Source organism: Phlebotomus papatasi, chromosome 3 (assembly GCF_024763615.1).
Source record: "Phlebotomus papatasi isolate M1 chromosome 3, Ppap_2.1, whole genome shotgun sequence".
Lineage (NCBI taxonomy): Eukaryota > Metazoa > Arthropoda > Insecta > Diptera > Psychodidae > Phlebotomus > Phlebotomus papatasi.
This window is the reverse complement of record NC_077224.1, coordinates 25,437,441-25,463,698: the sequence shown is the minus strand read 5'-3', so window position 1 is coordinate 25,463,698 and position 26,258 is coordinate 25,437,441. Positions and strand designations below refer to the sequence as shown.

General features: G+C 35.4%; 1 protein-coding gene across 2 annotated transcripts in view; it reads left to right on the top strand.

Annotated features, from left to right (window-relative positions):
- The window catches only part of LOC129808331 (uncharacterized), a 164,024-nt gene that overhangs the window by 41,865 nt on the left and 95,901 nt on the right, over window positions 1-26,258 (top strand). Inside the window, exon 1 of one of the 2 annotated variants that reach the window (XM_055858181.1) lies at window positions 16,944-16,983. The exons of the other annotated variant lie outside the window; for it this stretch is intronic. The gene's annotated coding sequence lies outside the window, so the exon portion shown is untranslated. Of the gene's footprint in view, window positions 1-16,943; window positions 16,984-26,258 lie in introns of those variants that run through there. 2 annotated transcript variants of the gene reach the window in all.

Sequence of the window (26,258 nt, the reverse complement as noted above, 5' to 3'; positions counted from 1 at the left end):
GTAGTGATTAAAAAGTTTTTGATGGATTTTTCTAACTCCAGTCGTTCTGACTGGGAGAGCAGGATTTGATTATCCTGGGAATCAGGGACTGTTGAAAGTGCATTCAACAAAACTGGTTGTATGCCAAAGGCATGCCAAAAATCCATCCCCAAAGTAAAGGGTATGGAAATTTCAGGGACTAATAGGGTGGGAATCAATTCTGTTCTACCATTGAAAGTTATCATTAAATCGACTACTTTGGTGGATAAATAAGTTGAACCATCGGCTACACGCACAACGATATTCGAAGTTCTTGGGACTAATTTTAGAATTTTTACTAAGTTCATGCAACCACATCCTAATATACTCTGAGACGCTCCACTGTCCAATAAAGCCATAGCCTCCTCAATGTCAAAAATTTTAACTTTAATATAGGGACGATTTTCCCCGTTAGGGTATATAATAAAGGATTCTACCTCTGAGGGAGGGACAGAATCATCAGAAATTAAGGACTCATTGTCTGACTCAAATTGTATTAAATCTCCCACTGTATTTGAATTTACATTAATGGTATCAACAAAAGAAATGAGATCTTGGTCATTGGAATCATCCATAGAGAGGTTTTTTGGAGATTCCGCGACCTCAGACTCTCTGTCTACTACTGGGTCGCATTGGGTTCCCCCTGTTGAGGGTTACAAACTGGACAAAGTCCATAAATAGTGCCGATCTTACCACACTTGAAACAAAGGTATTTGGGTCTTGTTGGGCAACTTCTAACATTATGGGAATTGCTCTTACAATGTATACAAGAATTTTTTCTGGATTGTGAATTGGGGTTGGAATTGGAATTGAGATTGGAATTAGGATTGGAATTAGAAGATTGAGAAGTACCCTCAGCACCATTGGATGAGTTACTCCCCCCACCCTGTCTCTGAATTGAGGAAGAATTGGTGTTTCGCCCCCCATTCCGCCCATTATCACGTGAAGAGGAATTTCTCCCCCCACCCTGTCTCTGAATTGAGGAAGAATTGGTGTTTCGCCCCCCATTCCGCCCATTATCACGTGAAGAGGAATTTCTCCCCCCACCCTGTCTCTGAATTGAGGAAGAATTGGTGTTTCGCCCCCCATTCCGCCCATTATCACGTGAAGAGGAATTTCTCCCCCCACCCCTTCCAGATTGCCTGGAATTGCCCCAGGATGAGGAATTGTTCCCCCCACTTCGCCCCCTTTGATCAGAAGTCCTGGCCAGGGACTCTGAATTATTTGTGGATGATTCCTGAAAACTCCCTATCTCATTAAATCGCACATTTCTGGGACGATCGAGAAAAGCATAGGAGCGGTTCCTCTCAATAAGTTTTAATTTTTGGGATAGCTCCGCTAATGTTGGGATTTCATATAGAAGAAGAGCATTAGACAGAGAGTAATGGAGATTTCTACGGATGAGACGAACTTTCTCGACTTCCGAAATTTCTTCATCCAACTCCTCGAAGAGAGCTAACATGGATGCAAGAAAGACTTCTGCATTCTCCCCCACCCCCTGCTTTCGATCCTCAATTTTCTTCCTAATAGCGAAATCGCTCTCAAGATTGCAAAAAGCACTTAGAAATTTCTCGCGGAACTCCTCCCACGTACAACTTAAAAGATATTCCGAAAAGGAATCATACCACGTTTCAGCCCCATCGGAAAGTAAGAGTCTTATAGACCAAACCACCTCCTGCAGAGAAACGCCCTGGATCATGGCCATTCTCTCAACATCCCGCAAGAAGATTTTGGCCTTTTTCCCCTTGCGGTCACCAGAGAACCTAATTCCCCAGTCCTTTAACTGCAGGGGTTTTAATCTACGTGGAGCTGGTGTAGGAAACGGGTAGTGGCGTGACAAATTTTGGGGTTGAGAATCCCTAAATTCCCCAGAATGGACAGAACTGGATCTGCTGGAGGATCGAGATCTTCTACCAGCACATGAGAGTCTCAATTGCTCCATCGAATCCTGAATATTTTTCAGGATATTCTCAAGACCTTTTATTTGAGCATTCTGAACATTAAATTGCTCAACCGTAACAAATTGGGATTGGGGCCTATCTTGAGGCTGAGACACCGTGGATCCAATATTTGGGATGTCGAAAGTATCCCTACGGTCTTGCGAAAGGTTCAGATGTGGGTGCTTAAGAAATTCTGGGACAAGGGACTCACTGGAGGCAGAAAGTTTAGATGTGGGCTTCTCAAATGGTACCTTCTTCCTCTCCTGGACATAACAGTCCGAAAATAGGGACTTTTTTGGGCTTTTAAGACGTTTAGTCTTTTGGACAGGTGAAGCAGGACGAGGAATAGCACCCCCCACTTTTCCCGAGGCAGCATAATTCTTCAACTGTTCCCTGAACTGTTGCCTAAAATTTGCAAGTTCAGCAAGAGCAGGACCATAAAGGGCATTTTTGGGATCTCGAGGGTCTGATGTGAATTTTAATTTATTTTCGATGTGCTGAAACATTGTGAAAATCTCAGCTTGCTTCGAAAAAAGGACCTCGATATTCCCTACTTGCTCTCTAAATTTTTTAATAACTTGTAAGGTGTCATCCCTAATTTTTTTAGCATCGCCTTCAACGGGAAATAAAGGGTTTCCGCCAGCAATAGCAACCTTTAAAAGATCGCGGGCTTCTTCTAATGAAGCTGGCCATTTAATTCCCCTGGCCTGTAATTCCCAATCCAGTTGTTCTTCTGAGAGAAATTTTGGATTGAAATCCTCCATTTCTAACAGAGAACTCCCCAAAAGGGGGTAAAAATAGCCGAAAAAAGAAAAAAAAAATCTCCCAAAAAGGGAAAAAAAGAAAGAAAAATATCCTAATACCCTCCTATTCCAGAGAAAATGGATGAAAAATCCAGAAAACTACACCCAATGGAGATATAAATCACGAAAGAAAAAAAAATCTCCAACGGAAAATCACAAAGAATATTATACGGAATAAATTACACGACGACAAGTAACAAATTAACATTCTCTTCCACGCGCCAAATTTTTTATTACCCCACCGTTAAGTCAATCGCATTCACTCCTAATGAGTTGCAAAAATCACCAAAAATGCACTGATAAGAGGTCAATGAACTCTGGGGAACCGGCAAATTAACCATGGGATAAACTTGAAAATCTACTCACGATTTCCTTTTGCGTCGGGCGCCAAAATATTGAGAAAAATCTTTCATTCCTCCCTTCAATTCCCTCCGTTCCTTCCTTCCTTCAGTTCCCACGTTCGGGGCAAGGACTATGTCCCACACTCCCCTGTGTTCTCCGGTGAGAACACTCCCACGGAGGTTGAGATGGGAATTTGGGAGAGGTGGATGTGGCAGAGGTTACTCCGGAAAGCTCAGCACTGGGCTTGGTGTTCTTGGGGGCTCCCGGTGGCTTCAGTGGCTTCAATGCTTGGTGGTGATGATGGTGTTGCTGCTGGGGATTGGGCTGGTGGAGATGGGCGAGGTGATTGATGTTGCCTCCTCGGCGGTCAGTGGTGAAAGAGACCGATTGGCGCTCTTTTTCTTATCAGCTGCTACTGATTTTTCTACCTCCTCTCCTCGTCGCTAGCGCCCTCGTCGCCTCAGCAGGGCAACACACTCCACAGTTTTAAATTTAAATATGTTGCGCTCGCAACATAGTTCACTCATCCAATTATATTCATCAGGAGCTGAGATATACCACTCCAAACTTTCAACCTCTTCTACTGACAGAATATATGTGCTCATCTAATATTTTGTAAATGATAGGAACCTTGTCTTAAGGTGTCTACACATTGGAGCTGATTTCATCAAGAATTATTTCAAGAATTTTTTAAAGAAAAATTCATATTTTTGAAGGAATTTTTGAAGAAAAATGCCTCCACACTGGGTTTTTTATTTTCCATCAAAAATTTTTTTGACAGATAGCCATCATTTCCAAGTCTCTTGCTCTTCTGACTGTTTTTCACGGAAATTTGTTGTTTCACTGCTGGAAAAAGTGAGAAAAGCGTTTGGTGAAGTTCCTTGGGATAGTATTTAGTGAATTTCTGAAGAAAATCTTCTAAATATGCAAGGGAATAGTGTTTTTCTGGAGATATCGTTCCTGGTGGAATCCAACCCAGCCTTTGAAGGAATATTTCCTGTGATTTTCCTCCAGAAATTGCCGGAAGTTAATCCATTTGTGTATTCTTGAGGTGTTCCACAGTACAGTGGCCTCGTACTCCATGGATTGCAAGATGGATGGAAAGGAGAAAATTTACGGGCACTTTGGAATCTCTATATGCCTTGATTACCAATTAAAACAAGAGCTAACCAGAGCCACCGAGGAGATCTCAATGCAAACGAGAGCTGTCCGGAGCTACCAGAAGCCATCACTTGAACCCCCAGAAGAACATCAGAATGATCTTTTATATCATTCACTTTCTCAACCACTAGGAATTATGTGGGATTGCTTCCTTTCGGGAACACCAGAACTGGATAACCACAGGCCTTCGATTCCTCCGTGGGACTCCCAGTTTGAGTAGTAGTGCATGAAAAGATGGTGAGAAATAAAAAAAAAACTAAAGTAAAATCCTTAAAACCTTAAAACCTTGGTAACCAAGGCATATAGAGATTCCAAAGTGCCCGTGAATTTTCTCCTTTCCATCCATCTTGCAAACCATGGAGTACGAGGCCACTGTACTGTGGAACACCTCAAGAATACACAAATGGATTATCTTCCGGCAATTTCTGGAGGAAAATCACAGGAAATATTCCTTCAAAGGCTGGGTTGGATTCCACCAGGAACGACATCTCCAGAAAAATACTATTCCCTTGCATATTTAGAAGATTTTCTTCAGAAATTCACTAAATACTATCCCAAGGAACTTCACCAAACGTTTTTCTCACTTTTTCCAGCAGAAAATAACAAATTTTCGTGAAAAACAATCTTGAATCGTGATGGTTTCTGTCAAGAATTCTGTCAAGAATGACTTTGATGAATTTTATTCCAATGTGTAGCGGGTAATTTCTTTCAAAAATTTTTGATGGAAATTCCCTTCAATTGGATATGATTTTTGAAGAAATTTGTCTACACATTAGACAAATTTTCTTCAAAAATCCATCTTTTTGTCAAAAATTCTCACCAATGTGTAGGCAATTTTCTTGAAGAACACTTCTTGAAGCTCATTTTTGATAGAAATTTCTTATAATGTGTAGACACCTTTATGTCGAAAACATATAATTTTGTGTATTTTGAGGCAAGAGAAATGCAACTTTCTTACTAGAATAGAAGGAATATCTGTTCAACAGGGAATATTAATTGGCAATTTCATCAAAACATTAAATTTTATTGAAGAATTTTATTCGTATCCAAAATAGTACAAAATGGTTCTGCTCAGTAATAACCTTTAGAAGAGACAAAGCCACTCCAAAACCATGCCGAACCTATTCGAAAGTCTACCGAAAGCCTAAGGGCCTTGACAGACCTGAGCATTAGCCGAGAAACGGCTTAGCGCAATTGTATTCGAAATAATGATTAAACTACATTTCCATAATTTTCAACTATGTCGTCTCTCGACTTAAGTCGTAAGTGTGTCTAGGGCATAAAGTTTAAGTTCATATACTCGCCGTTGATTATTCTGCCATTTCGTATTTCGGTATTCTTGACACTTCAATCGTTAACAATGTCAACAATAGTGCGTAAACGTAAACTTTTCCTGCAAAAAGTGAATTTTTGCACAGTTTTGTCGAAATTCCAGATGGCAGATCGCTTGAACTGCAATTTCAGTAAAATAAATGTCCTTTTCATGAACTTGCATGTGTAATTCTTCGGTTTAAACTTTGGAACTTCTAACGAGTTTTTAGGTAAGTTCTCTGTGATATCCCTTCGAATCGGTGCATAAACTACCCCAAACGGAGAAAGCTCTCAAATCGGGAAGGTTTTGTTACTAAACGAGAGAAATAAAGTGCGAATACGTCACGATACGATTTCTCAAAGTGCCAAAAGGTGTTTAAATAATTTTACTTAGATTAACTGTATCGCTTGTATTTTTCAGTTCCAAATATCTAAAACAAGGATGGAAAAGCATCTCAACTTTGTGGAATACTCACTTAGACATTATACCTTAAAAGTACTTTGGCATCCTTTACAGTTTACCGGTTCACAATCGATATACTAAACCAATTAAATCACTCAAAAAAATCGCCCAAAATAGCTTAGGAATAATACAACTGCTTTTATGATAAAAATTACTTTACGGTTATAAATCAATTTATTATCGGTTTATATAACTGATTAGAATTGGTTCAGTCTTGTCAAGAATTCCAAGACCTTTCCAGTGAGTCCAAATATAATTTCCAAATACCTTTCAGTTGAGAAATACGCTCCCTAGATAATTTTTAACCCTTGACCTTGAAAAACCGTCATTAGGAATGATTCAATGATATTTTCGTCTACGACAGAAGTGTCCATCTGAGTAATTCATAAAGTCCAAAATTAAAAAAAAGATCGCACTATGCATATTTGAGCGATTCCAAAAAAAACTTAGTTTCGAACGGGAAGGGGAATGGTGATGGTAAAATTAGGGGCATGTTTGTGATCTTATTTTATTTCATATTAGACTTCTTGTACTATGTACTATTGTACAATCAATTTTTTATCGCCAACACTTCGATCCTTGGTTGGGACCCTCTACAGGGAATCAAAAACAAGGAGAAAAATTGTGACACAACATTTTATTTTTGCTTTATCTCCACGGGAAATGAAAGATCGAGTCTGTCTTTAGAATTTATAGATTGAGTCAGTATTCCATCAAATTGTCATGTAAAGTTCATGGTAATGAAATTTTATGTCAAAATTGTTGTCCTAGTTTTGGATGCCCTGAGTAAGGTCCTACTCGAGGACCGAAAGCTGTCCATAAAAAATCTGATTGTAAAACGAAAAATCTATATTCGGTTTTCCGACTTTGACATCGTACATATCCTAATATTTGAAAGAGTGAGATAAAACATTTGCATATTTTCATTTCTATCAAATTAAGGGATCTATCCTTCAATTTAGTATAAGATTGCTTCAGAACAGTAATAGAAGAAAAGCTACTTAACCCAATAAAAAAGTATATTTTCTCAACCATCACATGACCTTCCCCCTTAAGTGCCAATGGAAAATCTTAAAGTAATGGCACAATTTCTTTGTCGCAGCTGCATAAACATTGGATGGGGTCGCATTTTGCTAGCTTTTGTCATAAAATCACAACACTAAACATAACATACATTTAGTACTGATACAATGCTCAAGACACCGAAGGTTACCATTGTGTCGGATGTAATTCATTTGAGACGGAGATTCCAGAGATATACCAGCAACTTGTATCCTTGGTGAAGGAGATTCTCGAGGAAAAGCATACAACCATCAGTGTTAGGGGGATAAATTTGATTTTCCACATGACTAGGAGGATATGGAGGATAATAGATATATGTGGGTCGATGAACTTGCGAAAGAAATGAACGCAAAAACAGGCGCTCCTCTTAGCACGAAACTCATTGAAATTGACATTCATATCGCCTCTCCTGGGAAATTCTTGAGAGTCACAATGGGCCAAGTAGGGGGATTTCTATATCCATCAAGGATACGTCCTCATGACAAATTGCAAGTGAAACATCTTGAGTTGCTCTCAGGAGATTGATTGATCAATTTTTTTATTTGTGCTAAAAAGGCACTTTGTAACTTTCCACGAGTCACCGGTAGTCCACGCAATTTCCTGGAACTGCACCATCTCTTACCTTACTTCAATCGTTATATGCCAATGTTTCATTACCACCCACAATCCTACACAATGCTCACCATCAGCACAAATATGCATTGCTAACAATGGAAACTTCAAAAGCTCTTCTTCACTACCCCTCAACACCGTTTATTGAATTGCCTTGAACTGCTGGCAGAAAGGGAGATATACATTCCTCCATTTCTCCTGTATGCCATACTCAAATCTTTGTGGCTATAGGATGAAGAGGATGCTCTAAAATTATACTATCCACATTCCATAATTCTATCAATGGTTCTCACATGTGTGATTTACGTCGTGAAGCCTCAAACTCGCTCATCTATACCACTCCTGTTAATTACTTTTTCCACCATGCTAAAGGTGCAAACACACCGAGCATCGATTATTTATCATTTATCGAAAAGAAATTACAAATACAGAGCTTGTATGATCTACCAAACTTATGGATAGGAATAAGATAAAAACCTTAGATCACACAACCAAAATAGCAGAAAGTATTGCAGAATAAAATGTTCACAGTAAGCCAAGACACATACCAAAGCATCAGATTAATTACGCTCTCGATAATGACCTTATTTTATTCTTTAAAAACTACCAAACTCACATGATAAACTTTCAAAAATACACAAAGAAGCATTATATTTATCAATTGAGGGATAAAATAGAAACTTGATGCTTGTACATAAGAGTTTTTATTCACTTACGGTATGTGTCTCCACTAATCATTTTGTCATTCTGATGTTCAAAGTGTTCCGAATCTTTCAATTGGGGCCCCATCATTTTGACAAAACTTACAACACACTTTATCGAAATTCTTAAACAAATTCGAACATTATAATTTTGTCAAAAAAACACATTCCGATAATAGAATTTTGCAGATTATAAATAAAAATGTCGATAAACTTTTTTCAAATTTAACTGCCGCCCGAATTAAAAAGTAGTCTGATCTTAAAAGAGCCCAAATTAGCGAGAGTCTACTGTAAATTTCTCTAGTATGTGTAAACGTCACTAAAAGTGTGATTTTTATTACAAAATTTTCACAATATAACGGTCAGTATGTTTAAACCTTTACTCAATATATGAGGTTATCGGAGAGCTTGTTTGGAAATGTAAATCAATGCGTAACATAATTTTGATAGTATCCGAATTATTGATAAGAGTTTCTCTATCCTGAAAAATAATAATTTCGGTAATTTCATTAATTAAGCTTGAAATTCAAATAAATTCAAAAATAAATATAAAAATTACACGTTTCAACGATATTTAATTTTTGTGAGATGATGAGCAAATTCATTAAAATTTTAATAACTTCAAATTTCAGTTACCGAAATATGAATATGTTTTTTTTTTTAAATTTTAATTAACAAATTATATCATTCAGATATTTCTCATAGTGGTTTTGGGTGCTTTTCTCTGACAGGATTTTTTTTAGCATATCAGTAATTTCATTAGAAGATTTCATTATAACTGGTTTATTTATTTATATACAGTGAGGTACGGCTATGAGTTGGGGCTCTATTGAATACCCTATTATTGCGCATTTTTTTAAGAAAGCTGTGCTTTAATAAAATGTGATTTAGTTAGGCAAAACTATTGTGAATGTAAATCAAATTAGAGTAACTGTACGAAATTTCGTCCAGCTTGCAATTTCGGCCACTTCTTTTGTTCCTCAAATTTCCATGATTTTTTAGTTCTTGCATGCTCTAGAGATTGTACAATGTAAAAACGCAAACAAAAAGTATCGCTTCGATAAACGAGATGATATGAAAAAGACATTTAAGAATTCCAGGAGGGCAAGGAACTATGAGAATAAGGTGGCCGAAATATTACTCAAAGCTATGTCTATATTTTATTCATTTTAAAAAGTATCAACAATAATTTTAAAGAAAACAAAGCTTTTTTTGACAAGCTTTCAATTGCGGCACTCTTTAAAAAGAAGTAAAAAAAAAACAATTTATATTAAAAATATTACATTTCAAACTTAAGACTTTGGCGCTTTGCCGAAATCTGGTACAGTTACCCTATGACTAGGTCCAGCTTCATTTAGAAATACAAAAAAAGCGTTTTCAATGAAGCCCCATATCTTCCCCTAATAGAAATTAAATACGAAATTTTGATCTGGTATTTTTCCTTTTCTATTCTTTGGAAAGATAAGGTTGAATCTTCAAAAGTGGAAATAGATTAATGAGAAAGATGGGAAAACTTTGAGTACTAATTTTTCAGAAATGGATGATAATAGAAAATTGTCATGAATTCTAAGAGGCCAATGGACGCATAATATGGAAGGGAACCTGTGAAACTTTATTTAAAAAAAATTAGTAATTAGAACTTTAAGTTTTACTGTCAAATAAGATTGTTGAATTAGTGGTATTTTCATGAAAAGTCCCCATAAATACTAATGAAGGCTTTACAGATAGAGAACTATAAGCTCTTTGTGTATTATTTATATAGCTTTTGATGGTTCTTGTTGAAGAGGTCAGAATGTCCTTTCAATGAAAATTTCACAGCAGTCTCCCAACCTCAACATTCGGCCTTTTGAATTAAATGACAAGAAACATCCAGCCAATATTCATTTGATTCATTCATTCCACTAGGATTGTCTAGCTCTGAATTTCCTAGTAACTTATACTTGAGGTATCATACATCTAAACCCTTGTCTAGATTTTGGGTTCAAAGGCCGTCATGCCACCCTCGCACTTCTCAAGGACTAACATAACAATAGAGCGAGCATGATGAGCTTCGAACACTAATCAAAGTCTTTCCATAAATAAATTACTTTCCCTTGCAAAATATTGTGCACTATACCATGAATATGTAATATTTTTGAGCACGTACAACTTCCCACATTAGCTACATATGCAAATTTTCTTTATAAATAGCTTCCAATATGGCAAAGAAACATTACTTGTCTAGATTAAACTATTTAGCATTATATATTGCAATATTTGAGCAATAGCTTTAATTGCATAATATATTCATTTCTGTCATAGCATTTTCCAAGAAGCAGACACCCTAGGTTGAAGAAATTTCAATGAAAAGTTACAAATATCACCATCCATCTTACACTTAAGCATTTAATCTCCTCTACACTTTTGGAATTTTAAGTGGAAAACTTTTGTTGGACATTTTACAGCAAAAGAGCATTTCTTGCTCCAGGGGAAAAATAATACAAAAGTCTTACATGCATCTTGGAAGGATTTCCATGTCAATATATTTCAATGCAAGTGAAAAGTTTCTAAAAGTAATTTTACACTAAACTTCCTTACGAATTACTACGCATTAAAATTCACAATGCAACAGCACAAAGGACAAGCTGCTGCATAAAGGAAATATAATATTTACGAAATTAACAAAATTGAAATAGTCGCAGTGAATTTACGCTCTTAGAATTTAAATTGAAATTTTCCAATATCACATTATTGAGTAAATTTGTCAAAGAAATAATTAATTAAAAATAATAAGCAAAAAATATAAAATTTCCAAAAAAAATCGATAGGGGAAAGTGCCCATGCTTGATACCATTAAAAGCTTCGTAATGACTAAATTTTTCCTATGTTTCTCAATAAACGTAGCTCCGTAATATATTTTAAAAACTGGCCATTTTCCCATAATTTTTAAAATATGGTTGCGATGAGTCACATAATATATTGTGACACATAGAAAATTTAGTCATTACGAAGCTTTAAATGGCATCAAGCATGGGCACTTTCGCCTATTGCTTTTAATATCTTCTCTTTGCAAAACTGCTCTGGTTCTTAAGTACTTAAATGCAGTAGTCCTTTGAAGAGAAACCCAATTTAATAAAATAATGCATTTACAACATAAATGATTGCTTTTTATTTAAATATTTAAAAACTTGATTAAAGATAGGGTAAATGTGCCAAATATCGGCCAACTTTAAATTTCGGACACTTTGAGTCTAACTTCGGCCAGGCAACTAAATTAATTAAAATTATGTTAATCTTCGAAGGCTACGAACAATCAATGGATTTTTATTCTTATAAATATTAACCTTTCTAGAATATAATGACACAAAAAACCGTTGAAATTTTGGGTATAATTTGAATTAAAATTGTAGTATTTTATAGAAACTTTAGTGTAAAAAGAGTCTTACTAGAAATGTGACAGATCGCTTATGTTGCTAGTATAGGGAGTTCTGGCTTAAGTGAAAACGGGTTGAAAGAATTTAATATTAATTGCCTACTATTGGGAGTTAATTTATAAAATAATTTTCGAAACCCTCCTAAATATATGCAAATTTTTTTTCACGCAGTAAATTTGAAAAACAATTTATATGAACCATTGGCGCTGAAAATAGGCTGAAAAATTGGTGCCGAAAACGTTTTGCATACATCACAGCGTTTCCGTAACAAATTCTAAAGACCTATCTTGTGGGTATGCAATTTTTCTGTGTCACTGGAGTGAATTCGCGGGCTTTTTTCCGGTCCTAAGAATTTCTTTGAAAGCGGAACTTCTTGTAGTCCTATGATTTGTAATGAAGACCAAATAATTTTCATTCGAGGTTTTTCATTAAAATAGATTAGTAGTCAATTAAGATTGTTTCTCTTTATGTTATTTAGTGAATCGTTCTTTAAATCTCGGGTGAAATTTTCCAACTGAATTATGTATTTCGTTTAAGAAATGGACATTTTGTGAACGTTTCTTTAATGAGGTAATGTTTACTATTTCGGCCACAGGCCGCGCTTTTCTTAAATTCTTATTTATTTTAGACTTTTTACAATTCCTAAGTAGTAAAATGCCCAAAAAAAGAATAAATGTTATTAAACTAAATATTAAATTTATTCCGTATGAAGTTTTGAAATTTTCTATCCATTTTTTCACACAAGGTAATCAACAGACAAAGGTGGCCTAAAATCCACTCAAAGTGGCCGGAATTCTACTCCAAACAATCTCTATAATATTATTCATTTTAAAATGTATTAAGAATGATTTTATAGAAAAAAAACGATAAAATTTTTACAAGGTTATAAGCAACACTCCTTAAAAATAGTTAATCCTAGAAGGCAATTCTGTAAAGATATGACAATGTCATATGACAAATTTAAATATCATTATGTGGTATATTCGAAAATATTAATCGAAAATCTGATTTATGTCAGTTACCAAGAGCTTCAGAGACTCTCTTGTAATGACCATTCGATGCTCACTGGCCTTTAGTGTTATTCTGTTCTCGAATTTACTACGAACATTTGTCATATGACATTGTCATATCGTTACAGAATTCCCCTACTGGATAGTCTAATTAGAACAGAGATGAGCTAAAAGAAAGGCCTAAAGGCTCAAATAGACACAGGCTGATCCTCGAGAGTATTTAGCTTTCAAAATTCGATAATAAAGGATTAGGTAAATGAAATTTATGGAAGGAACTTCTAACTGATGATCCTAAGACCTAAGTAAATGACAGTTTGCGATAAATCTTTATTGTTAAATTTTACAGGCTAAATATTCTCGAGGACCAGCCTGAGTCTATTAGGGTCCTAAGACAACGTCTCAGAAAAAGATAAATGCTTTAAAAACTTAACATTTTATGTGAAAAAGGTAGCAAATTGTCATATCTTTCAGGAATGCTTTTAATTTGATGTTCACTAATTTTTGAGTTATCGATTTACAACCAATCGAAAACTTCACAGTATTAAAGATCTGAAGACTTTTCAAATGAAGTAAAACCTGTCAAAATCGCTTCAAAAATATGATTTCTAAAGTCTTTTCAATTTTAAAATTTGAGGAATCCGTTATTAGAAATATTTCTACGGTATATGAACGAAATGTTGCACAACGAGATTTTGGGAATAATGGCTCCGTTCAGTGTTATCTTTTCAAATAGACAGAGCTAAGCCAAACCTATTCGAAAATCTACCGGAAGCCTAAAATGCAAGTTCATGTACTCACCGCTTTAGCGATGATTGTTCTGCCTCTTCAAATTTCAATATTCTTGACACTTCAATCTAATCGTCAATAAAGTCAACAACGTTTGCTGCATAAAGTGATTTTTTGTATATTTTTTGTGGAATTTCATGATAGCAGAACGTTTAAATTGCATTTTTTAATAAATGGCCTGTTGATGAACTTGCCCACTTTTGTGTAACTCGTCGGTTCAAACGTTCGAACTTCCAATGGGTTTTCAGGTAAGTTCTGTCTGATATACCTTCGAATCGGTACGGAAAAAACCTCATCCTGAGAGAGCTTTCAAATCGAGAAGGTTATTACTGAACGAGAGGAATAAGTCTATCTCCTTTCTGTTCATTATTAATTCAAACAATAACCGAAAACAAATTAACTTATGAAGTACCGTCGTTGCGGGTGACTTTGCACGTTTTTTCGCTGTTTTTCAACTTTACCTTCTAAAAGTGGATAGTTAAAGTGAAGGGAGGGGGGATTTTGAATAAAATTATTTGTATTCAGTTGTTAACGAATGGATTTTGTTCCACTAGCATTAATTTTATAAAATTTTACTATGTTTAAAAAAATCAAGAAAAAAGGCTTGCACGTGGGATGAGGTGCGGGTGACTTTGCACTTTTTAATAAATACTAAAAAATCAACAATTTCTGATAATAAACGACTATGAAGATCTTCACATCTAAGGGTAAGATGCACGAGATCTACAAGATGACATAATTGCCATCTTGATTTGACGTTTCTGTCTGCCATTTTGAATAACTGTCAAAACCTAAAACTGGTCCGATTGGGTTGAAATTTTAGTATGTTGTAGATTATGTCAAGACCTTTTCAGAACGTATCTGAGTTCCAGTCTACGTCAAGTATTTACCTATATACAGAGGCTCAAAGTTTAAAATTTTGAAATGTTCATATTTTGGCGATATCCATTTTCTAATTCTGAATTTTAAAACCTAAACGAAATGCCTCAGTAACCATTAAAAATGGTTGAGAGTTTAATTTTATATATTTATTTACTCTTACATAATTAAAAAAAAATGAAAGCACATTTATTTACTTTTTTATTTTTTCATCTTTGTAAAACCAGTTTGTTCAGACCTTCAAATAAGACGCTGTAAAACATTACTGAAGAAAAACATTACTTCTCTTTTTGTTTGTTATTTAGATCTCATCTCATTTGTGTTGGTTTCGATAAAAGAAGCTCTCCGTAGTTCTGTATTCATGAAAATGTCAAAATTTTGATTTTATAGCTCCAGTATCCAGACAATCGCTTGACCTAGGTCAGATTTCATATATGATCTGAAAAGGTTTTGATATCAGGTAAAACATACTAAAATTTCAGCTCAATCGGATGAGTTTTTTGTTTTGACAGTTATTCAAAATGGCGGACAGAAACGTCAAATCAAAATGGCGACCCCACCATCTTGTAGATCTTGGTCATTTTATCTTAAATTACCAAAAAATTGGATAATTTTTAACCAAATACTTCTATAATAAAGCTTTAGAAAGACCATTATATGCAATTTTATAATGCAAATCATGCGGTCTTAGGAAAATTGTAGTGAAAAAAAGTATTTTAATAAAAATAATGAACAAAATCGAAGTGGATTATTCTAGCCAGATAAATTTAGAATAGATTTGGACAATTTACTACTCTGAAATCGATTTTGGAATTGCAGCTTCAGATAACTTTTTCACGGAGTCGTTTTTTGGCAAAATACCTTTACCTAGATTTCATCGACTATTACTGAAACTACAAGAATCCTTTTGAGGATCATTGTACCTTATTTGGTACTTAACATATCCCTATATACTTTGACATAGTAGACCGGATCGGCGAAGACTATCAATAAGTGCTAGATTTATTCAAAGTCTCACGAACAGCAAAGTGCAAAGTCACCCCACGAGTGCAAAGTCACCCGCAACGACGGTACTTATATCTACTTGTCCGTTGACTTATCCGTCCGTCTGGATTTAACCACAACTAGATGCCAAACGGTTAGGGATAACGACTTCCGGTTTTTCTGGAGAGCCTCATATAAATAGGCTTTCGAATCATTTTACCAAAACCTTTATATTAACACGACCTTTCTCTTTTTATCTTAAAAACAAGTTTTTTGAAAAAAAAACCTTTTTATTTATCCAATAGCTTATTACAAGGCTAGAAGCCATATGGTAAGAAATATTGACTTCCGATCTTCGATAACCATTCTATTTAGTAAGTCTATATTATCTTTAGGATAGACTTAATTTCTTCCCCTATGTGCCCCTGCTAAACCCTATTTTTCTATATATCGAAAACGGCTCTCCGACTTTTTTAATTTTCGGACATAAGTCAAAACGAATATTTCGTCCATTACCGAAAAACTATTCAATATAGAATTTTAAAATTACACCAGTCGTCAGGAGAACTTATTTCTCAATCAATCTGATAAATTTTATTTTTTGAAAAGTATTAAGTTTTTAAATAAATCGTAAAACCTCTTACAATTTCTTTTCATTTTCAAATATTTTAAAATGCTCTTGAAATATTCCTCAAACTCGCTATTCAAGGTAAAAGATTTAAATAACTCGAGGGATCGTATTTCTCAGCTAAAAAAAGGACGGGTTTTGATTCGTTGAAAAAGTCTTTCAATTCTTGACAAATCTATCTGTTCTAATATATATTATATATATATATATATATGGACCAGTATTGAATTGATAGCAATTTTTCTTCGAATTTCAGTTTATTTTATATTTTTTGCTGACAGTATGCCATTATTGTGACTTTCTCTCTGTGATTTTTATTAATTAAATAGAATATTACTAAAATAAATTTTCCGCTGAAAATATTTTGAAGTGGAAAGTAAAATATTCTATATATATATTAAGAAGAATTCAACATATTTGATGCAATATGAAATTCTGCTATTTCAGAGCATATGATATTCCTTTCTTTGCCGTAAATGATGATGTTATTTTGGAAAAATGTTTGCAGCAGATACGAATAAATATTTATGAATAATTTCTGTGTGCAAAATAATTTACAACCACTCTGCATGGCGAAAATGGATCTCTCCATATACTTAGAACTATTTATAAAAGCATAGTAGATAACAAAGAGCACAAAAGCTAATGTAGTTCTGTAGCACTAGTTGCAAAATGTAGGTGGTAAGTCAATAGAGTTATTCTAAAGAGGACAATATTAAATTGCGATTTGATGTCTAAATTCAACCTTTTCTCTCCTTCTCTCGATGTGACTTTCCTTCCGGATGATGGTGACGAAGATAGTTGGAGTCTGAAAAAGCCCTCAAGCCAGGTTAATGTCAGTCATACATCCGTCTACATTACATATTCCAGGTATGTTTAATACATTGGATGCCCTTTTGCAACAAAATCACCAACATTTACATATCGAAGGGAAAACTTGAGACTTATCGTTACCCAGGGAGACTCATTCATTTCAACCTTTCACCCATTTCATCCCCCCCTCTATGCATTACTTTCTATAGATCACGTCGAAACACTTCCATGGAAGTTATCCACCCACTCATGCAACAAATCACATCAAAACCGAGATTATTTCGTGTTAAAACCACAATCAAATTCTAATGCCAATTCATGTTGTTGGATAGCAATATATTTTGGAACAAATCCCATCTCTGGCGTAGATCTCCATGAAGTCATTAATTGTAAACATAATTTCCGTTGGTTTTTTCTTGTTCCATCTTTTACACTGTCACTGTTAGAACTCTACCAATTTAGGTTTCAAACTCATTGACTTGCTATTTGCTATCTTAATCCTACAAGGGACACTCGTTTATATAGAAATTGTGTACAACCACTTATTTTGTTGCTCGAAATCTTGGCAGTTCCCAAAGCATTAGCACTCTTTCTACAGAAGCGTTATAAGTCAAACGATTTGAGATAGAAATTTGGTTAAACTTTCATTTACATATTTTTGAAAATTTAATTTTCATGTTTGAAACACCATAAAATGAAATATCATTTAAGAAAGAATGTTGAGATTTAATAATTGCAAATCAGGCAGTAGCTTAAGAGAATACCCAAGCAATAAATTTTGACTGTGAACAGTTCTGACTCTATATAATGATACATTTCAGGAAGAAAAGAATGGTCAGAATACTTTCTTGGATTGGAATCGTCAAACCATGCCATAAACATTCTCATAATATTTAATTTTTTCAATGTTTTTCATCGAAAAATTTTACTAATTTTCAAATCGAAGGGTCACAATTGTATTTTTATTGCTCGAGCTCCACAGAGAGAGCAGTAATCCCTCTGTCACGCTGTTTGTCCGTCTGTCCGTCCGGCAGTCGTCAGATCTAGAGGCCGAACGGTTAGAGATAGCGACTTGAGACCTAAGGGGGACCCCCCCATAAGTTGACCCAAGAATCATTAACACGTATCTAATTTTCCCCCCACCCCTCTTCTTCCCATACAAAACTATGTTTTTTGGGATTGCTCAAAAATACGTCGTGCGATTTTTTTTCATTTTTGAATATGATTTTGTGGTTAACGGACGGGACGGACAATACTTAGAATAATTGCCGCGAGAGGACGATTAGAACAGACGAAGACGGACGAAAAAACGAAGAACAGACAGACTTGGACTGGACGCCTAAGAGAGCAGACGTAAAATAAATGTTCATAAAATTTATTCTGGGTGTTTAATTTAAAAATTGATGGAGTCTACATTTTAGAGATTACCCAGGTGAACAATTGACCATAAAATACCATTGAACCATTACTAATAATGGGTTTTCAAGGTCAAAAGTTAAAAAAGGCTCCAGAGAGCGCATTTATCAGACAAATGGGTTCATGCTTGAGCTCATTGGAAACGTCTTTGAATTTTCGACAAAACTCAACCGGTTCCAATCGATTATGAACCGTTAATAAACCTAAACTATTTTTATTTAGAGTCAAGTAACACGATATAGACTTTTTTTTAAAAAAAACTTCTCTACTTCCTCCTCTTACGACGTTTCGGAGATTTGTTGTCTCCTTCCTCAGGTATGGGTAGGTATGGGGTAGTTCTTATCAGGTTTTCGGGAATTCACTTGGACAATTACATACACTTGGACTTCATAAATCACTTTCTGGGACGATGACACCATTTGGACGGTTTGACTCCTGCGTTTGATTTCTGTGTCAAACCGTCCAAATGGTGTCATCGCCCCAGAAAGTGATTTATGAAGTCCAAGTGTATGTAATTGTCCAAGTGATTCCCCAGAAACCTAATAAGAACTTCCCCATACCTATCCATACCTGAGGAAGGGGACAACCAATCTCCGAAACGTCGTAAGAGGAAGAAATAGAGAATTTTTAAAAAGGGTCTATATCGTGTTTCTTGACTCCAAATTATCCACAAAAGACCGAGAATACAATTCAATATTTTTATTTAATTCGAAATTCAATTAGGGTAAAGTGGTGCAATCTGGACAGTGGTATAATTTGGACAATGGTACAATTTGGACAGGGCTTTTTGTCTTGATAAATTTAGTACTTCATTTTTATTTTTATATTTTTAATGCTTCAGTTTTATAATTTGGTTCCTTGTGAAAAAAAAACGAATTTTGTACTGTATTTATCAAGAACAAAGCCATGTCCAACTTGTACCGGCGAATTGTCCAACTTGTAACACTAATTCCAAATTATATCACTTTACCCTATATTAGACCTAAGTTATTTTAGGCAATATTTTGAGTAATTTATAAATCCATTCAAATCGGTTGTGAACTGGTAATGAACTGGTTATGAACCGATAAGTAATTTTCGTCCAAAAATCAATTTTATTACTCTTAAAATTATTTTGTGGGATCTTCCGAGTGATTTACAAATCGGTTTAAATCAGTTCAGAACCGGAAAACGGTAAATGATGCTAAAGTAATTTTTAGATTTGGCAGCTAAGTCACGAGTTCGAGCATTTTGCAAAGCCTGGGAGGTTTGCCACCCCTTTTCAATATATTCTTAATGGATTTCACCCATTATAATGTTATATTTTAATAGCTAGTCCAATGACACAAATTTTCAGAAAAGAGCCATAGTTTAAATTTATTAGGAACAGTTGTTTAAAGCCTGAGTCATCCGAAAGTAGCGCACTTTCCTCTAGTATCAGTGTAAACCTCTCAATTTCCGTGGCACGTTATTTGTATTGAATATTCTTCTGGTTTTTAACATTCGAATCTTTTGAAAGCCTTATATTTCACTAAGAAGTGATTCAGGTGAATAAATAATTACTTTCCTGATATGTGCGGCGTAACATTTTTACAACAAGATAAATGTTGACTTAGAAATTAGTTTTTTGCCTATCTATTAGTAACCTATAGAGGTCACGCGGTAAGAGATATAGACTTCTAATTTTCAGTGACCCTCCCCATAATATATTTCCGGAGCACTTACAATGGTAATTTATATTTCATCTACAAATAGCTTTTTGTAATAATCTTAATTAATTGGTGCCTTGGAGTGTTAAACCCCCTTCAAATAAATGCCTTCAAATTTATAGATGACCCGTGAAGATTTTAATCAATCTCTCAAAATTGATATTCATACTCAATTCTCGTACACAACCCTAACACAAAGCTCTCACCTTGTTTATCTACCTCCGCCGCGATTTTAGAATTTTCCACCGTCATTACTCCGTGCCTTCCTCGGTGAGATACCAAGGAGAAGGGACAAAATTAGATCGTAATGGAATCTCAAAGTGTCATGTATAATGGGTATATCGAAGTGAAAGGGGATTAGGAAAAAGCCAAAGAGATGGTGAAGAGGTGATGCGTTTCACTCTTCGGAGCTTGATTTACAACAAAATAAAAAACTTTTGCGCCAGCAAAAAAAAGCTCGAAAGAATAGAGAGAAAAAAGGGACCTTTGACATGGAAATTTTTAATAAGGTTGAGCTTTTGAAATGATCAGCAGGAGGAGGGAATTTATTGATATTTTCTCGCACATATATACAATCTTCCAGTTGCTGATTTTCATTAATTTTGAAGAGAGGGCTCATCCCTTCGACGGCATAATTGAAGTCTGTCTGTGGCATTTTGCTATATACACCTGAAGAGATAATCTTGTAATTAGATTAGGTACATCACATCGCATATCGTAAGACAGACGAAGAGTTGTTATTGTTCACAGCACTTTCTCACGGAGAGATCTCTTCTTGATGCTCTTGGTTATCAATTTACCCTTCTGAAATAGTCTCTGACATACCAATCGACTCTGAGATTCAAACCTTCATTCTCAATTCAACTCGCGAAAATGACGAACCTAACCAAACTCTTCCCATTCATCCATAAATTCGCAATATTTTCTCCTGGCAGACACATCAAATTCCAAAAGGTAATTTCCAAATAGTCGGTTTCCTCTTGAAGTCATGTGTTTTCACTCCCCAAAATTTGCTGCAACCGCCACTCAAACAAAATCTTGAGGTACGGGTGGAAATTTTTGGTGAAAAAGAATTTTCCATATCCACCCATCAGCGCCAGACATATTTGGGTCTGATTCCTTTTTTAACCTCCCGTCAGAAACAGTCTTCTTTTTCCGAGCTATTCTTGGCAAGTTGGCACACACAATAAGTAAAATGCACAAAAGAGTAACGTCTTTAAAGTTTATATAAAAAAGTCATGGTGATTTAATGCAATATAAAAGCTTTCGCCACATTATAAAAGTTTATTATAGTTGTACGGTGGGTTCAAGAATACATGTCCCCATAAATGGTTTACAGGAGGTTGGGGGATTTTCTCATGCTAAGCATGACTTTCGTAAATAATATTCCAAAATGGGTCTCTGTCAAAATCCCGAAAGCCAAATTACCGAATGCCAAAATCCCAAAAAGGTCAAAATCTCGAATAGCAATTAACCTGAAAAGCCAAAATCCTGAAAGGGTCGAAATCCCAGCTTTTAGTGATTTTGATTTTTCGGGTTTTTGAGCAATTGGATATTTTGACTTATTCGAGATTTCGACCCATTCTGGATTTTGGCTTTTCGGGAATTTGGCGTTCGGGATTTTGACCCATTCGAGATTTCGGCTTTCAGGTTATCGATCCATTCGGGATTTTAGCTTTTTGGGATTTTGGCGTTTGGGGAATTTGGCGTTCGGGATTTTGACCAATTCCATTTTTCGACTCATTTGAGCTTTTGATTTTCAGGATTTCGACCCATTCGGGATTTTAGCTTTTCGGGATTTTGGCGTTTCGGGAGTTTAGCGTTCAGGATTTTGACCAATTCGGTATTTCGACCCATTCAAGATTTTGGCTTCCAGGATTTCGACTCATTCGGAATTTTAGCTTTTCGGAATTTTGGCGTTTGGGGAGATAACGTTCAGGATTTTGACCAATTCGGTATTTCGACCCATTCAAAATTTTGGCTTTCAGAATTTCGACCCATTCAGGATTTTGGATTTTCGGGGTTTAGGCATATCAGGAGTTTGGAGTTCGGGATTTTGTCTTTCGAGATTTTCGCTTTTAGGGATGTTTGTCGGCACCGAAAACCGTTTAAGGTTATTTTCGGTTTAAGAAGTTAAACACTTGGATTTCAATCAACTTGCCAGAGATCTTACATGAGTCGGACTACCGCTCCACAAATAACTCTTTCCCTCCAGTTTAAGTTGAAGCGGTGCTACGCACCTTAAAGTGGATCCTGCTCACCGGAGCACAGTTTCCTGTCACATGGATCACTCTACGCCTCGCAAGAGAACCTCAGGACCATTTAACTGCGCCACTGAACCGATTTCTTGAAATGTAAAAGGAATAGCAAAACGACTCATACTTTGTGCAATGTTCGAACTCTTGACTTAGATTCTATAAACATCTTATTTATAAATCGTACAAAAGATCACCCAAATAAATTTGAAGCAATATAAATAATTTACGGATAAAAATTACTCATATTGGTTCACTATCGGTTCATCACCAATTGAAAGCAGTCAGATTTGTCCGAAATTCTAAGGCCTATGCAATGAGCACAAAGTTTGAAAAATTAGTTAAGAAATACATGTCTAAAGCGTATAAAGGTTTTGACTTTGAAAACCGTCATTAGAATAAAAATTGTTATATGAAAAAAGAATCATATAAAAGAATATGATTTTGGATAGGAAAAGGAGGGGTCCGGGAAAATTAAGGGCATATTAATGTTGCACAAGCCGATTTATGGAGGGGGTCCCCCAAGGGTCAGAAGTCTCCATCTCAGACCGTTTGATTTATAGACCTGTCCGACGGGCAGAAGGACAAACAGCGTAACTTAAAAAATCCAAATTTCAGATTTCCAAAATTCTTCCTAAATACGACCCCTTAGGAGGTAAGGAATAGGAATATAAATACACTTCAAAGTTAAGGGATTAAATACACAGCTGTCTCTGTAGAGCTCTGTTTGTTTGTGCGTCTGTCCGTCCGGCTGTCGTCAGCTGTAGAGGCGAAATGGTTAGAGATAGAGACTTCGGACCTTCGAACGACCCTCCATAAGTCGACCTAAGGATCGTTAACATAGCCCTCATTTTAACCCCAACCCCTTCCAAAATCATATTTTTGGGATTGCTGGAAAACGCGTCGTGCAATTTTTTCCATTTATGTATATGTTTTAGACATTGCCCAGGCTGACAATTCGTTCTTATACCAAAATACCGTTGAATCATTCCTGAAAACGGGTTTTCAAAGTTATAGATTAAAAAGGCTCAAGAAATCGCATTTATCGATCGAATTGCATCATATTTTGGCTCGATGGAAAGGTCTTGGAATTTCTGACAAGTCTGAACTGGTTGTAACCGGTGGTTTTGAACCAGTAATGAACAGGTTCATAACCTGGATAACCAGTAAATAATTTTTACTCCTAAGCTGTTTTGAACGATCTCTCAAGTGATTCAATCGGTTCTATAAATCATTTGTGAACCAGTAAACAGTAAAGGATGTGAAAGTACTTTTGATGTATACCATCTATGTCATGAGTTCGAGCATTTCGCAAAGTATCTGAGTATGGTATCTTGAGCTGTAGTCAGGACTGTAAAGTAATTAACTTAAGTTGGTGAATTAACATCACCCTCCGTAATAAATAAATTATATTGACCATATACTTGACTATACTCATGGGACACATTATGTTAAGCACAGTGTACTAATGGTTATTCATACAAGAACCAAGGGAGGAGATTTCCCCTAAAGCTTAAAAATTTAACCACACATTTTAATGCACTTACATAGCCGTAAAAATTGACTTAAGTGCCCCATTTTCCGAAAGCAATTTTTCAATCACATCATAATGAAAAATCTCTCCCATAGAGACGCTTATTGAAGTATAAATCTCTTACTTAATAATCCTCTTATAATACAAGTTTTGCTCAAGAGTTTTCATATCAATTTTACGATTTGGACAATTTTACTGCAACCAATTATGGTGTACTTTTGAGCTTTCCCAGATGATGCATCATTTACCAACTAAAATGTTTTTTTTATCGAATGCATACATTTTCTCATGCAATTCATCGTAAAAACTTCAACATTAGAACTTTACAATTCATTTGGGAGACGAAATGCTTGGTGATGATAAAATATAAAGATGAATGCCTCAGGGAAGAGTATATGACTGTGATATGAGTTTAAGGGGGTGATAAAATAAAATAACCCTGAAAAAGGAGGTGAAGAAATATTTTTCGGGAGCGAATGTGTATGTTTTATCCAGCAAATCGTATCAATACCTTCTATATAATTCAAATCTCCGTGATATTGCTTCCTTCAGCAATTTGTCATAATTTTCTTTCAGACTCAATTCAGCACAGAGATTTTTTTTTTACTTATTTATCAAATCACCGGGTTGTTAGAGAAATTCTTGAGCTTTTGTTGAAGTTTAAGAAAAAAAAAGAGTTCAAATCCAAAAAATGTTCTAATTGAAACAACTTTGTATAACAAGTCCCTCCAGCGCACCGAGGCTCAATTAATAGAAATTTTCTTTCCTGCTAAACTTTTTTATTTCCTGATAATAGTCGCACTAACTTTTCATGAAACTTGGGGAGTTGTGTGGCCGCCGAGGAAATTCACTTCACAAGACTCTTCCGCATCTCGTATGTGATGACACAGAAAGAAAAGGTGGGAAAGGTATATGAAAATAGAGGGGAATGTTTTGAAAGATGAGCATTTTCTCTGAGAGGAAAAACTCTGTCAACTTGTCACAAAGAATGCTTAATAGCAAGACTTACTTTTATGCCTTGAGATATATTTTCAGCAAAGAGGATATTCAAGGAAGAACATTCCCTATGCAAGACACCTTTTTAGTCTCACATACTCAGCGTCTGTTTACTTTATAATGTATATATATAGAACTTTATTTGATTAAGATGGAAGTCGAGGAATTTTTCTCATTTTTTCTTCCTCACCAACTCCATCCATCACGTGCACACCCAAGAAACATCTTCAGTTCCATGTTCCCTTGAAAAAATCTAAAAGTACGATTTATTAAAGACCAGTAAATTTCTTAAAGCTTCTTTGTATAAGTTCTTAATTGAGAATGTTACCCTTTGAGAGTAAAAGTGACAGACTTGTAAGAGATTTAAGATACTTACAAATAAGCCAAGTCTAACTTTCTATAGGACTTGAACTTGTCTTGCTTTGAATTTAGACCTTATTTTTGTAAAACAGAACAATTGGAATCTGACTTGACATGGGAAGAATCCCATCAGACAAAAGATCTCGGGTGAGTCAAGTGATACCAAATGCCAGACAAAATACTCACAGTGCAACGGATTAAGAGTTGATCAAAAGTTAATAAACCACCAATAGGGTAAGGGCTCATAATTTTGCCCAGTCTGCTTATAAGCATCGATGTTCCAAGTTTGAAGTGCGATATTTTCAACACTAATTTACTTTTTTTGTTACTCTCTTTTCAGAAGGGTTGTTTAGAAACTTGGCAAGGATTTATTGCCTTTGTTTTTACTAAAATTAGTTTTAATACGTTTAAAAATTAATTGATATGTAGAGGTGAATTTGGCTTTTATTTTGGACAACTTGGTTATTAATTTGGACAGCTTAGCTGTAAATTTGAACAGCTTATCCGCCTCAACAGGATGCCGATTGTTCTTCATTTCATGAACCAATATTACCAAGTCCTCTTCCTGTTCATGTAAGGGAAACGTAGAATATCACAAGAAGCCCGGAAACTTTCCATATCATTCATTAAAGTGAGTTGACTTCGGTACTCCAAATACGTGCGGATTCGCTCATTCCCTGGACTTTCCGGGAGCCTTTCAAGGCATTTCTTGATACATCTCTTTCGTGGAGATGATGCTCCTTTGTTTCTCCAGGCATTTGTCCAACCTAGTCATCACAAAACCAAAAACTTCACAAAATTTCGTGAGAAAAAGACCTGTCCAAAATAAAAAGTATCACCTCACTGGTGAATGTCTTAAAAACTTTCCCATTTTTCACACGAAAAATGTAATTCACAAGGCAAATCTCACTTCAGGTCAAATGTACAAATCACCACTAACGTGAATCAACACAATATTCAATAATATCACTCAAAAAAAGCGAAGAAACATTGTTAGTACTTCACCACAGCTAAATAAGACTGAAGTAAACACGAAGTTCTGTCATATTTCTCGTAAGCAATTGCTCACACTGAATTTTCAAC